Source organism: Theropithecus gelada, chromosome 1 (assembly GCF_003255815.1).
Source record: "Theropithecus gelada isolate Dixy chromosome 1, Tgel_1.0, whole genome shotgun sequence".
NCBI classification, from domain to species: domain Eukaryota; kingdom Metazoa; phylum Chordata; class Mammalia; order Primates; family Cercopithecidae; genus Theropithecus; species Theropithecus gelada.
Genome location: NC_037668.1, coordinates 158,190,180 through 158,202,547, shown reverse-complemented (window position 1 = coordinate 158,202,547; position 12,368 = coordinate 158,190,180). Strand labels below are relative to the sequence as shown.

Here is a 12,368-nt window from a genome sequence, read left to right as displayed (position 1 = left end):
CACCCAATTAATGTGTGGTCACCTTGCCCCTGTGACAACCGTTGGCACAGGTGTAGCCGCTGATGAAAGGAGGGGTGAGTTGTGATAGAAGCCAGATTCTCCTTCCTGGAGGAGGCGCAAGAAATGCTGTCAGCTCCTTGGGTCGCTGCCGGCACTGTTTACCTAACTCCCATAACTCAGTAGGGGTATAAGCACAATAAGAGGTGTGTTCAGGCGGGGTGTGGTGGCTCACGCCTCTAATCCCAGCACTTTGGGAGGCTAAGGCGGGCACATCACCAGAAGTAAGGAATTCAAGACCAGCCTGGCCAACGTGGTGAAACCCTGTCTATAGTAAAAACACAAAAATTAGCCGGGCATGGTGGCAGGTGCCTGTAATCCCAGCTACTTGGGAGGCTGGAGCAGGAGAATCGCTTGAACCCAGGAGACGGAGGTTGCCATGAGCCAATATTGCGCCACTGCACCCCAGCCTGGGAGACAAGAGCAAAACTCTGTCTCAAAAAAAAAAAAAAAAAAAAAAAAAAAGAGGTGTGTTCCACCTCTTTGCTGGGATGGGCAGGGGGTGGGGGGTCGTCCCTGGGTTCTCCACTGGGGTCCCATCGGCTGCTTTTGTTTTACCTTCGGGCAGATTACAGGGTGACCCTGCAGTGGTGGAGGCGCCTTCTCCCTTTCAGCATCAGAGGAGCGGGAGTCTCTGGCCAGGAGGACAGGCTCAAGGTTGAGCTGACAGCTGTTTCCATCCCCTGCTTCAGGCTGTTTATCTGAGCCTCCAAGTGCCCCGTTTGCACCTGAAGGTCCCCTACCCCTAGGTCTTGCTCCAAGCTGTGCACCTGGGGCCCCAGGCGTGGGCTTGTGCCGGGAGGCCCCTTATCTGTGGGACTGAGCATGTACTTCCCTCAGTGCAGTCAGAAAAGCCCATCTGACTCTGCCATCGAAGGTGTGTTCCTTCTTGGTTCTGTATGCTTCCAGCTGCTTTAGAGCTTGCTCCACACTCGAGGAAGACCTATCCACTGCCTCCCTCATTTCTACTGGAGCTTATCCAAGCAGCACCTCCGCCACCGGGTACCACAGCCCATGCTGCTGCCACATAGCTGACCCAGGAGTCCTCAGGGGCTGAACATCCACTCACTTCATCCTGCTGAAGTTGCCAAATGTCAGGTCCACGACTACGCCAACTGTCACGCTGGGGGGACTGTAGGCAGATGAATATGGTTTTATTCAGCAATAGCTCTCATGAACAGCTTTCTCACAGTAGCTCTTTACACTGTCCAACCTGCCTCCACTGCTTGAGCTTTTGGCTCCCACATACAGCTGTGCTTTTGGCTCTCCCTTGCCTTTAGGGTCAGCAGCTTAACTCTTTCTGTCTCTGGGCACTAGTGGGCCAATCTCTGTCCTGGCTCCCTCCTGTCCATCTCAGGACAGACAGCTCTGACTCTCTCTTTGTCTGGGTGCAAGCGTGCCCATCATGTCAAGCCATGTTATGCCAAGCCAAGCCCCAAGAGCCCCTGTACAGCATTAGCAGGGCAATTATACCTTTTACAGACAATAGTGGCTCAGAGCCAAGTATGAACTTACACAAACAGATTATATAACAAGTGGAGGTGTGCACCTGAGCGCCAAACTCACTGAGTCATGCAGGCTTGGATATCCACCTTGGCCTATTCGTTGACAAAAGCACATTCATGTACCTACAACCTTCTTCACAGGGCAGCAGAACAGAGCGAGTACAAGCAGGGGAAATGTCAGATGCTTGTAAAACCATCAGATCTCCTGAGACTCACTATCATGAGAACAGCATGGGAGAAACCGCCCCCATGATCCAATTACTTCCACCTGGTCCCACCCTTAACACATGTGGATTATGGGGATTACAATTCAAGATGAAATTTTGGGTGGGGACACAACCAAACCATATCACATATTCAAAAACTGAACTAACCACCAGCAGATTTACCTCACAAGATAATATTAATAGTAGTTAAAGAAAGTTTTTTAAGGAAGAAGGAAAATGCCAGATGGAAATATTGACCTATCTAAAGGAATGAAAAGCACCAGAAATGGTAACTACGTAAACATATAAGGCTTTTTTTCTTATTATTCAAACACTAAGGGATATTGGAATTCTGAAATGAAATATGTTCAAGCTATGCACCTGCTACCTAATTTTGCCTCATGAAATCCAAAGGCTACAATCTTCCCAAGAGTTTGAGGAATACATTGAGAGGAATTCCAGCATTCTTTAAGTCCCCTGTACTAGATTTCCTTTGCAGGCCAGAAATTACAGTGGGAAATTCTGTCATTGAAAGGCCTCTTTGGCTGGGTGAGGTGGTTCACACCTGTAATCTCAGCACTTTGGGAGGCTGAGGTGGACTGATTGCTTGAGCCCAAGAATTCCAGACTGGCCTGGGCAACATGCCAAAACCTGTCTCTACAAAAAGTACAAAAAAAAAAAAAAATAGTCAGTCATAGTGGCACTCCCCTGTGGTCCCGGCTACTCACAGTCCTGACGCAGGAGAATCACCTGAACCCAGGAGGTCTAGGCTACAGTGAGCCATGATCATGCCTCTGCACTCCAGCCTCAGTGAAAGCACAAGACCCTGTCTCAAAAAAAAAAAAAAAAAAAAAAGAAGAAGAAGAAGACCCAGCCCCCAGTGCTGTGTCCGGCATGGGGAATGTCCTGGGTGGAGCTGGCGGAGTGGCGCGCTCTCCTCCACCCGACGTGGCTGTGTGTGCTGGGCCTGGCTCGTGGCAAACCGAGGTGGCAGAGCAGTTGGAGGAGGCTGTGAAGTACTACACCCTAAAGGAGATTCAGAAGCACAACCATAGCAACAGCACCTGGCTGATCCTGCACCACAAGGTGTACGATTTGACCAAATTTCTGGAAGAGCATCCTGGTGGGGAAGAAGTCTTAAGGTAATAAGCTGGAGGTGACACTACTGAGAACTTTGAGGATGTCGGGCACTCTACAGATGCCAGGGAAATGTCCAAAACATACATCATTGGGGAGCTCCATCCAGATGACAGACCAAAGTTAAACAAGCCTCCGGAAACTCTTATCACTACTGTTGATTCTAGTTCCAGTTGGTGGACCAACTGGGTGATCCCTGCCATCTCTGCAGTGGCCGTCGCCTTCATGTATCACCTATACATGGCAGAAGACTGAACACCTCCTCAGAAGCCAGCACAGGAAAAGCCTGCTTTGGACATAGGAGAAAAAAAGCCAATGCTAACCACTTCAACTGACGGAAACCTTCACTTGAAAACAATGATTTTAATATATCTCTTTCTCTTTCTTCTGACATTAGAAACAAAACAAAAAGAACTGTCCTTTCTGCGCTCACATTTTTCGAGTGTGCCTTTTTATTCATCTACTTTATTTTGATGTTTCCTTAATATGTAATTTACTTATTGTAAGCATGATCTTTTAAAAATATATCTGGCTTTTAAAGTAAAAAAAAAAAAAAAGGGAAGGGGAAGGGAGGGGAAGGGAGGGGAAGAGAGGGGAAGGGAGGGGAAAGAAGAGGAAGGGAGGGGAAAGAGGAGAGGACGGGAGGGGAGGGGAGGGAAGGGGAAGGCCTCTTTGAATCCAGTGGAGATAATTTGATCCTGAAGGGATGAAGACCAAGTGGTAGCACTTACTCAACAGACCAGCTGGAGGAGGTTATTGTAATTAACACCCAGGCAAAAGGGCAGTACTCAGAGTGGTTGATCCACAGATATACTTGACATTGGCCAGTTGAGTAACTTGTCCCTTATGATGAATGGGCACATGTGGTCCCTGAACACATTTTATGGCTATTTTGCAATTCAGGAATGCAAAGTTGGAATACATATGCTCAATAACTTGCAGACTACAAATATTGTTTTCCTACTCAGTTTATTTTCCTGGTAGGGAAGGACAATGGAAACCCTTAGAACTTTCCTGTACTTACCAAAAGAGTAAACCAAAAGCAATACTACTTTCCTGGATAAATTGCACAGATTAATGTAACCATCATTTATGATTTCTACAACATCATTCATCTCACCTGCTTGGCCAATGCAGAAAAGAAACGGTCATGAAAATGATATTGGCTTAACATTAACTTAATGAAAGCCTGACTCCAATTGATAGGGCCAATGAACACGTACCCTTCTACCTGCAATGCAGCTGTTGATTCAAAAAAATATTTTTATCTTGACCTGTTAATAAAATACACCAGAAACAGTTTATTTTCACCTGGCATGGTTATTAACACATCTTTTCTGTTCTACTTAGGGTTAGATCAATTCTCTATCTGTCTTAATCTATCTGTAGGAACCTTGTTCACCTCTTCATTTCAAAGAATATTATAGCCCTAAGCATGACTAGGGCAGAGAGAAACTCAGGAGGATAGTAAAAGGAGCGCTATGATGATCATCAAGAGCCATACAATGCAGCTTCTTGGAACCAAGAACTTTGAGGATATTAAGGATGTTGGTCCATAGCTTAAAAACAATGGAAAGCCTTTAACAATTTTGAAAGCTTCAGGGATAGGTAAAATTGTGTGTGCATGGGGAGGGGTGGTGACTTTTTTGGTATTTCAATAACAAGGAGGAATTTATTCTATCAAATAGAACAAAATGAGACTTGTGTTTTTAGATATCGCTTGTCAAAAATGAATTCAAATGGGAGGCACAGAAATTGAAGGGACATCAATTAAAAGACTAGTGCATTATTTTAAGCTACAGTTGGTGTAGCTTGGAATATGCTGGCAGAAGATTTGGGAAGTATGAATGGATAAAGAGGTATTTTGAACAAAAAACAGATGGATCTCAAAGATGGACTAGATATTGGAGAATGAAAAGCATAAGGTGTCATGGATGAACCTGAGATTTGTAAATTAGGTGACTGTATGCATGATGGTACTATTCAATGAGATTAGAAACATTGGCAGGAACCAATAACTTTGGAGGGAGTAAGAATTAAAGAAAGAGGAAAGAAACATGAAAGGTGGCTTGACAGTTAAGGACAGGTTTATTTTAGAGAAAACAAACATGAGGGGGCTTCTGCCCAAGTTAGGTTAGAGCCAACTTTCTTACAGACTAAGAGTTTTTAAGGATTCAGGTTGGAATCGTTTATCAGAGACTTGTACTGCTTCTGTGTTTCTTTGTTGTGCTTATCTGGGAGGGAGAGTTTTGTGTCTGTTCCCATACATCTTCCTGCAGCTGCAGGCGCACCCATCCCCCCGCCCTCCAAGTCTACTTTTAGCTTCCCTGTCTTAGCGCACTTAAAGGGAAAGGAATGTGCTTATTAAGGCTCATTGTTTTACTGGGGCCTGTTGTGTGAGGGTGAAGTTTGGCAGTTACCTAAGAGACTTCCCCACCACCTCCCTCTGTGCCCAAGCTGTCTTATCTGTATTTTATTGTCTGCTCTTTCTGGCCGCTTGTTGTTAGAAGAGAAGTGATTTCCTTGAAATGCATGAGGCTAGAAAAAGAGCTGGAACTTAAAGTGGTGGTGTTTGTCCAAGATGTGGTGCTCCTGCTCTGTCAGAGAGGACTGAGTTTGGTGTTTGACATATTGATATTAAAGTATCCACATGGAGAGGCAAAATAAGGTATACAGGGTCTTAGGTATAGAAGACAGGTGTGAGCTCAATTTAGAATTTTTCAATTCATATACTTATATGTGGTAATAGATATATTTGCCTGTGGAGATACAATAGAATGTGAAAAGAGCCCAGGATTCCGCCTTGAGAAACTCCAACATTTAATCACCAGCGAGAGGAGGATAAATCTGGAAAAAAAGATATATATGTATATAGAGAGGAAGAATGACCAGAGAGCTAATCAGATAAGTAGTTGATAATGATATGTGGGGAAGACAGCAGAACAAATTGTTTCAAAAAGAAAAGAGTGGTTAATGTCAAATTCCACCAAGAACTGAAAAATGTTCATTGGCTTTGGCAATATGAAGGTGATTGTTAGTCATAATGAGAGAGATAGAGGCTAAATCAAAGTAGGTTGAACATTAATAAAAGGTGTTGAAAAGGACAGACCATCTGTAATTCTTTCTAGACATTAAGAAATTTGGCTCAGGCTGGGCACAGTTGCTCACGCCTGTAATCCCAGCACTTTGGGAGGCCGAGGCGGGCAGATCACGAGGTCAGGAGATCAAGACCATCTTGGCCAACATGGTGAAACCCCATCTCTACTAAAATACAAAAAATTAGCCAGGTGTGGTGGTGCGTGCCTGTTATCTCAGCTACTCGGGAGGCTGAAACGGGAATAGCTTGAATTCGGGAAGTGGAGGTTTCAGTGAGCTGAGATCACACCACTGTACTCCAGCCTGGGGGACAGAGCAAGACTCCATCTCAGGGAAAAAAAAAAAAAAAAAGAAAGAAATTTAGCTCTGGAAGTGCGGAGAAAGGGCTAGCTAGAACAGAGTCTGAGGAGAAGAAGTTGGGGGAAGAAAGTCTGTTGAGACATTTTTTAGCTCTTTAAATGTCACGGGGAATGATCCAATGTTAGAACACAGTTGAAAATACAGGCAAGAGCCGGGCGCGGTGGCTCAAGCCTGTAATCCCAGCACTTTGGGAGGCCGAGACGGGCGGATCACGAGGTCAGGAGATCGAGACCATCCTGGCTAACACGGTGAAACCCCGTCTCTACTAAAAAATACAAAAAACTAGCCGGGCGAGGCGGCGGGCGCCTGTAGTCCCAGCTACTCGGGAGGCTGAGGCAGGAGAATGGCGTGAACCCGGGAGGCGGAGCTTGCAGTGAGCTGAGATCCGGCCACTGCACTCCAGCCTGGGCGACAGAGCGAGACTCCGTCTCAAAGAAAGAAAAAAAAAAAAAAAAAAAGAAAATACAGGCAAGAGTGGAATTGTTTGATAGTTAAATGTTTCTGAAAAATCAGGAAAGAGTAGAATCCAAGACCTCATGTGAAAGAACTGACCTTCAATAAGAGAAGAGATAAAATGGAAAAAAGAAAAGAATGCAGATGGAGGGTCCTAGAGTTGCTAGCACGAAATTGGGAGACTAGATCTCCGACAGCTTCTCAGCTAGGAAGGAGGAGAGAAGGCAGGCAGAAAACGGTCAGTTATGGTTGGAAGGGTGAAGAGTATAAAGAAGATACAAAGTAATCATTGATAAAGTGAATTAAAAAGAAGAAAACAATGTAAGGTTGCCACACAAGGTTGAGAATCCATTTGAAATTGGTTATCCTGAATTTATCTACTAGTGCAACCTGCCATGTGACTCTATCTCAGTGCTTAGGTAAGGAAAGCAGAAAGTAACAATGATTGAGGTTTGGGATTTTCTAAACAGTTGCAATAAGGAAACAGGCAAAGGAGTTTGTTATTGGCAGGAGTGCTATTGAACTTGTGGTATAGACTCTAGACTGATTAAGGAAGGAACTGAAGATAGAGTGGACAAGTAGATTAGAATGGGGGAAAGGTGACAGAAAGTTCTCATGAAGTCAATCAAACAAAGGTCAAGTAGTTTGACATTGGAATAGGTAAGCTGAATGCAGATGAGGTTGCATGTAGACAGCAGGATGTCTGAATTAGTGATTTTGGAAGTGGTGCCATATTAGGACATGACAAAGTCTAGGGTGTTACCAAGGGAGTATTCTGTTGGAAATATCTACTTGAAATCATGCTAAATTTGAACCTCACTCTTCAAAGTCTGTATAATTATATTTATAATTTTTAACCCTGGCATTGGCATTTATACTGTCAAAAATAAATAAATCCAATAGGGATAAGTTTGCATATTCAGTCTCTAAATCCATTCGCGCAAATTGCATTTACATGTCTTCAACTGATAGCAACTGTAACAATTTATATTTAGGGTTGCATACTTCCTCTTGATGACATTCAAATTTTTTACCCATTTATCAGAATTTCCTAAAACTGTGGTTCACAACCTTGGTTGGTTATCAGAATCACCTGGGGAACTTTTAAATTCATAAATTCTCAGCCTGTTCTGATTCAGTGAACAGTGAACCTGATTCAGTAGTTCCCAGGTGGGGCATGAGAATCTGTACATTTAAAAAAAAAAAACCTTCCCAGGTGATTCTGACAGTCGGTCAGGGATGACAACCATTGCCCTCAGAGATGGGTAAGAATTCCTCAGTAGATCTGCCACTGACTTCTCAATTCCTCAATACAAATTTCTGGAGCTACACATCCCAAAGGAACCAGCTTGAATGCTGGAAGAAGGAACCACAAACTATAAACTAATGGAGATAAAATTTTCCTTTTTAGTGCTAATTTATGGGTTTTGAATACTTTTAAAATATTAAGACAATTCTATTATGTTACCACCTGTTTTTTTTTAAAGGGGCTACCTATTTCATGATTTCTCTTTTATAAGAGTAACACTTAGATGATAATTTTATTGCAAGACTATTATAATTGTGTGATAGACTTTACAGTAAAAACGGCATAATTATTTGTAACATCAATTGCGAAGTTTTCTTGTTTTCTTACCTATGCTCCCATATCTGAGTTTTGGAAATGGAAAAAAGAAAGAGAACTTGGGAAGCTATTGTAGAAGCCTAGGTTAGTGGTGACGATGGTGAAAACTACAAAAATAGCAGAATGGGCCCGAAAAAAAGAAAAAGGTTGAAAGTGGTTTATAAGATAGGATAGAAAAAGTTGGGATTAGTAATAATATCTTCACATTTCTATAGGAGTTTGAAAACTAACTTTCTATTAATCATATCTTTAAGTGCTGCAAAGTAGAAGTCTTTTTAATTTTGGTTTGGAGACAATATATTTAGTCTTATTTCAGATTATACAATTATTCCTAATATTAACTTATTTTTGAACCAAAAAATAATCAGAGACTTAAAACCAACTTTCAAATTTGCAGTTGTACCACACATACTTTAACCTAAAAGAAGAATTGAAAGGCAAGTGCAATGTACCTTGGTTCCTATTTCCTATGGGAACTCTTGTGAGAGTCTAAGACAAAACCCATGGGGGAAGGGAGGAAGTGAATTCAATTACGTAACACAGACAAACCAGAGAATAGCAGATTAAAATAGTTATAAAATTCACCAACTCTAGATGAAGGAAATTAAACCCTTTTGAAGTCCATATGTTTAGGAATAAAGTTCAACTACAAAAACACTACTGGAGCCTACATGCGATCTATAAGTGTGTGCTTTCATTTTTCTTTTAATCTCACAAAATAATTATTCCTAGCAATTGATAGTTTATTCCAAAAAGAAACCTGACTTTGGCCCTCTCACTGACCTGGAAGAATTTTTGATGACACATGTGTTAAATGTGTGATTGAGGTGAGGTAGGGATGAATAGCCAGAGCTGGTTAAAAGGATAAGCATCCAAAATAATATTGACCTAAGAAAGCTTTAGGTCAAATCTACCATATAGAAATACTACAAATATAACTATTTGTTATATATAAGTACTGTTGCATTATTAATTTTATAAAAATCTTCAAATGTTCAAATGTATAAATTCAATATGGATATCAAGATGGCTTATGAAGACCACGTATGAAAACAACTTCTCAATGTAATTAACTCAGTGAGTCAATAATGTGGTAGAACTGTCTAAATCGCTTCTGTCATCTTGGACCACATTAGTACAAGTTTAGTGTTCAGTAAAAAAGACGACAATCTCATGCTTTTCTTTGCTGATTATAAAGTACAATGTTGAGGTCAGCTTTGCCTCCGCATTTTAGAAGGAGAGTAATCTAAATATGTTGTATCCAACAGCAAGTGAAGAAACTGGTACAAGAACTTGAATCCATAATATAACTAATGCAAGAAGTAAAATGCTTGGCCTATGGAAGGACATGATAGCTGGTGTCAGATATGGGAATTAGCAAATGGCGGAATTCAGTAAGGTCAATGGTTGAAAACAGCAGGTGGGCCAATTTTGTCTCCATGCCAAAGCAAGTAAGGAGAGAGGTAGGGCACAGTGACTCACGCCTGTAATCCCAGCACTTTGAAAGGCCGAGGCAGGTGGATCACGAGGTCAGGAGATCAAGACCATCCTGGTTAACACGGTGAAACCCCATCTCTACTAAAAATACAAAAAATTAGCCGGGCATGGTGGTGGGTGCCTGTAGTCCCAGCTACTCGGGAGGCTGAGGCAGGAGAATGGTGTGAACCCAGGAGGCGGAGGTTGCAGTGAGCCAAGATCGTGCCACTGCACTCCAGCCTGGGCGACAGAGCGAGACTCTGTCAAAACAAACAAACAAACAAAACAAACAAAAACAAAAAAATTACAAGTAAGGAGAGAATGCCTAAATAAATTTCTAGTCAAGAGGGGACTAATAAAGCTCTTTGCAGATAATGTTAAAACAGAGTGTATTGGTCTCAAAAATATAAAATAAAATAAAATAAAATAAAATAAAAGAGAGTATACTGCATAAAGCACAGGAAGGAAATGTTCAGAAGCCCCAAACATTTTCAAATATGGGTGCCAAACTGACTGTGTCAAAATGACCACCTGGAAAATCATCAAAAACACAGGTTCTAGATCCTTCATCTGGGAGCTTCTAAGTTCTTTAGCCTAGGTTCAGACACAGAATCCATTTTTAACATGTTCCTGGGTGATTGTGATGGCCAGCCATGTTTAGAAATCACTGGATCATATTGTATGTAAAATTCTATTCCAGTCTAAACTCTGTAATTCCAAATGCTTATGAAAGATTATGCTATTGGCCAAATGGCCTGAGAAAATATTCAGTGAGGTTAATATTTGATTTATATTTATTTTGTTATACTTAATTTATAAGAATATCCTAAAAATATCACCTGAAAGAGAATTTGGAAGCATGAAGAAAAAGAACAAACACTAGTTTGTTTATTGTCTAGTTATTCCAGTAGATTGACTAAGAACACTGATGTTTGTCAGATGTCATGGAAGTCCCAGGGTCAAATCTAATACCCCTTTACCATCCTGCAGAAAGCACCGGTCTTTCTTGGTTTGATTAGAGGGATTTTCCAAAAAGGAGAACAGGGTCTTTTGTCCAAATATCCAACTGTACTGTCTGATGAGCACTCATTTAAAAAACATATTAGAAAGAATATTGCTTATGATTAAAAGTTTTACAAAGCACAAAAGTCCTTTAGTCAGCATGAAAATTAGCCAGCAACACTCAAGAATTGTTTCTGTGATATCTGTTATCTAGTTCTGGATTCTTCTTTCACTGTGTATACTCAAACATGTGACACTGGGTTTTGGAGAGTAATTTGTTTCCTTAGAGCAAGGATTGCTGAACTGAAAAAGCAGGACAAAGGCAGAGTTTCTATAGGTGAGGCTGTAGGCCCGTTTTCAATAGATCAGTCTTGAAAGTGCTAAGGAAGAGACTTTATAAAATCATGAGACATAAGAGCTGAAACAGCCCTTAAGAATTTTAGAGTTCAACCCCTCCTTTTATAAAGGAGGAAATGAAGTCCAGAGAAAGAATGTGAATTGACCAAAGTCCTTCCCTTAGTGATGGAATTGGCACCATCACTGGGATAAAGATTAAGAATGTGAGCATCCATTCTCAGGCAAGTAGTAGAAGAAATTCCAAGAGTATTGACCTCAGACACCACTCAGGAAAAGTAGCCCCATTAAAGTGAAGGGAGGCAGTGGTGATGTGAGATGTAATTAACAGTTCATTTAGCCTGTGCTGACAATGAGAACTGGATGGCAATTTGCTCTGCATGTAGAAAACATGTGCATAGGATGACAGTGGTAGGGAATCAATGATTGTAGTAATTCATGAGCAAAGCACTGGAGAAAGACAATGTAAGAAAAGAACTAAAGGCTAAATTCAGGTTATTGGGATAAAAATTAAACCTGGGATCTCTAGATTAGTATTTCCTGAGATACTGTTTATTTCATAAATAGAACATAAGAACTAGAACAAGAACCAGAAACAGCATATAAAGAAGGCAATATTGCAAAGAAAGAGATTTAGATGCATAGAACATGCTGTGGATTTAGGGGAAGCTACAGAAGGAAAGATAAAGACAACACCTAGATAGAAAGCAATGGCTTCCCCTCCAACACTACCCTGGGATCACATTATTGGCACTAAAATAATGTAAAGTCATAGAAAAATGTTTAGGTTAGGATAAATGTTAGAAGAGTCCTCAAATGAACTCGTGTCCGGGAGGAAATATTATGGCACACATAAGAAGGAAATTGGGACTTTGGTCTCCCTATTAAATTGGAAAAGAACAAAGCCTTGAAGAATAAGACTGTATACAAAGGATATAAAGCTAAAATGTAACTAGTTGTGATTCAATTTTTTCTAATAGGAGTCTGGAATCATAGTTAAGCTGGGTAAATGATTAAGTAAATTTTGTTCAGTAGAATATGATGTGATTATTAAAGTGATACATATGAGGACTTTGGAAATACATTAAAAATTTATGA

General features: G+C 41.1%; 1 pseudogene across 1 annotated transcript; it reads left to right on the top strand.

Moving 5' to 3' along the window:
- Window positions 1–2,662: 2,662 nt before the first annotated feature.
- Window positions 2,663–3,462, top strand: LOC112631157 (annotated as a pseudogene). The gene has a single exon (XR_003121082.1). The product of XR_003121082.1 is annotated as a cytochrome b5 pseudogene (transcript).
- The last annotated feature ends 8,906 nt before the right edge of the window (window positions 3,463–12,368 follow it).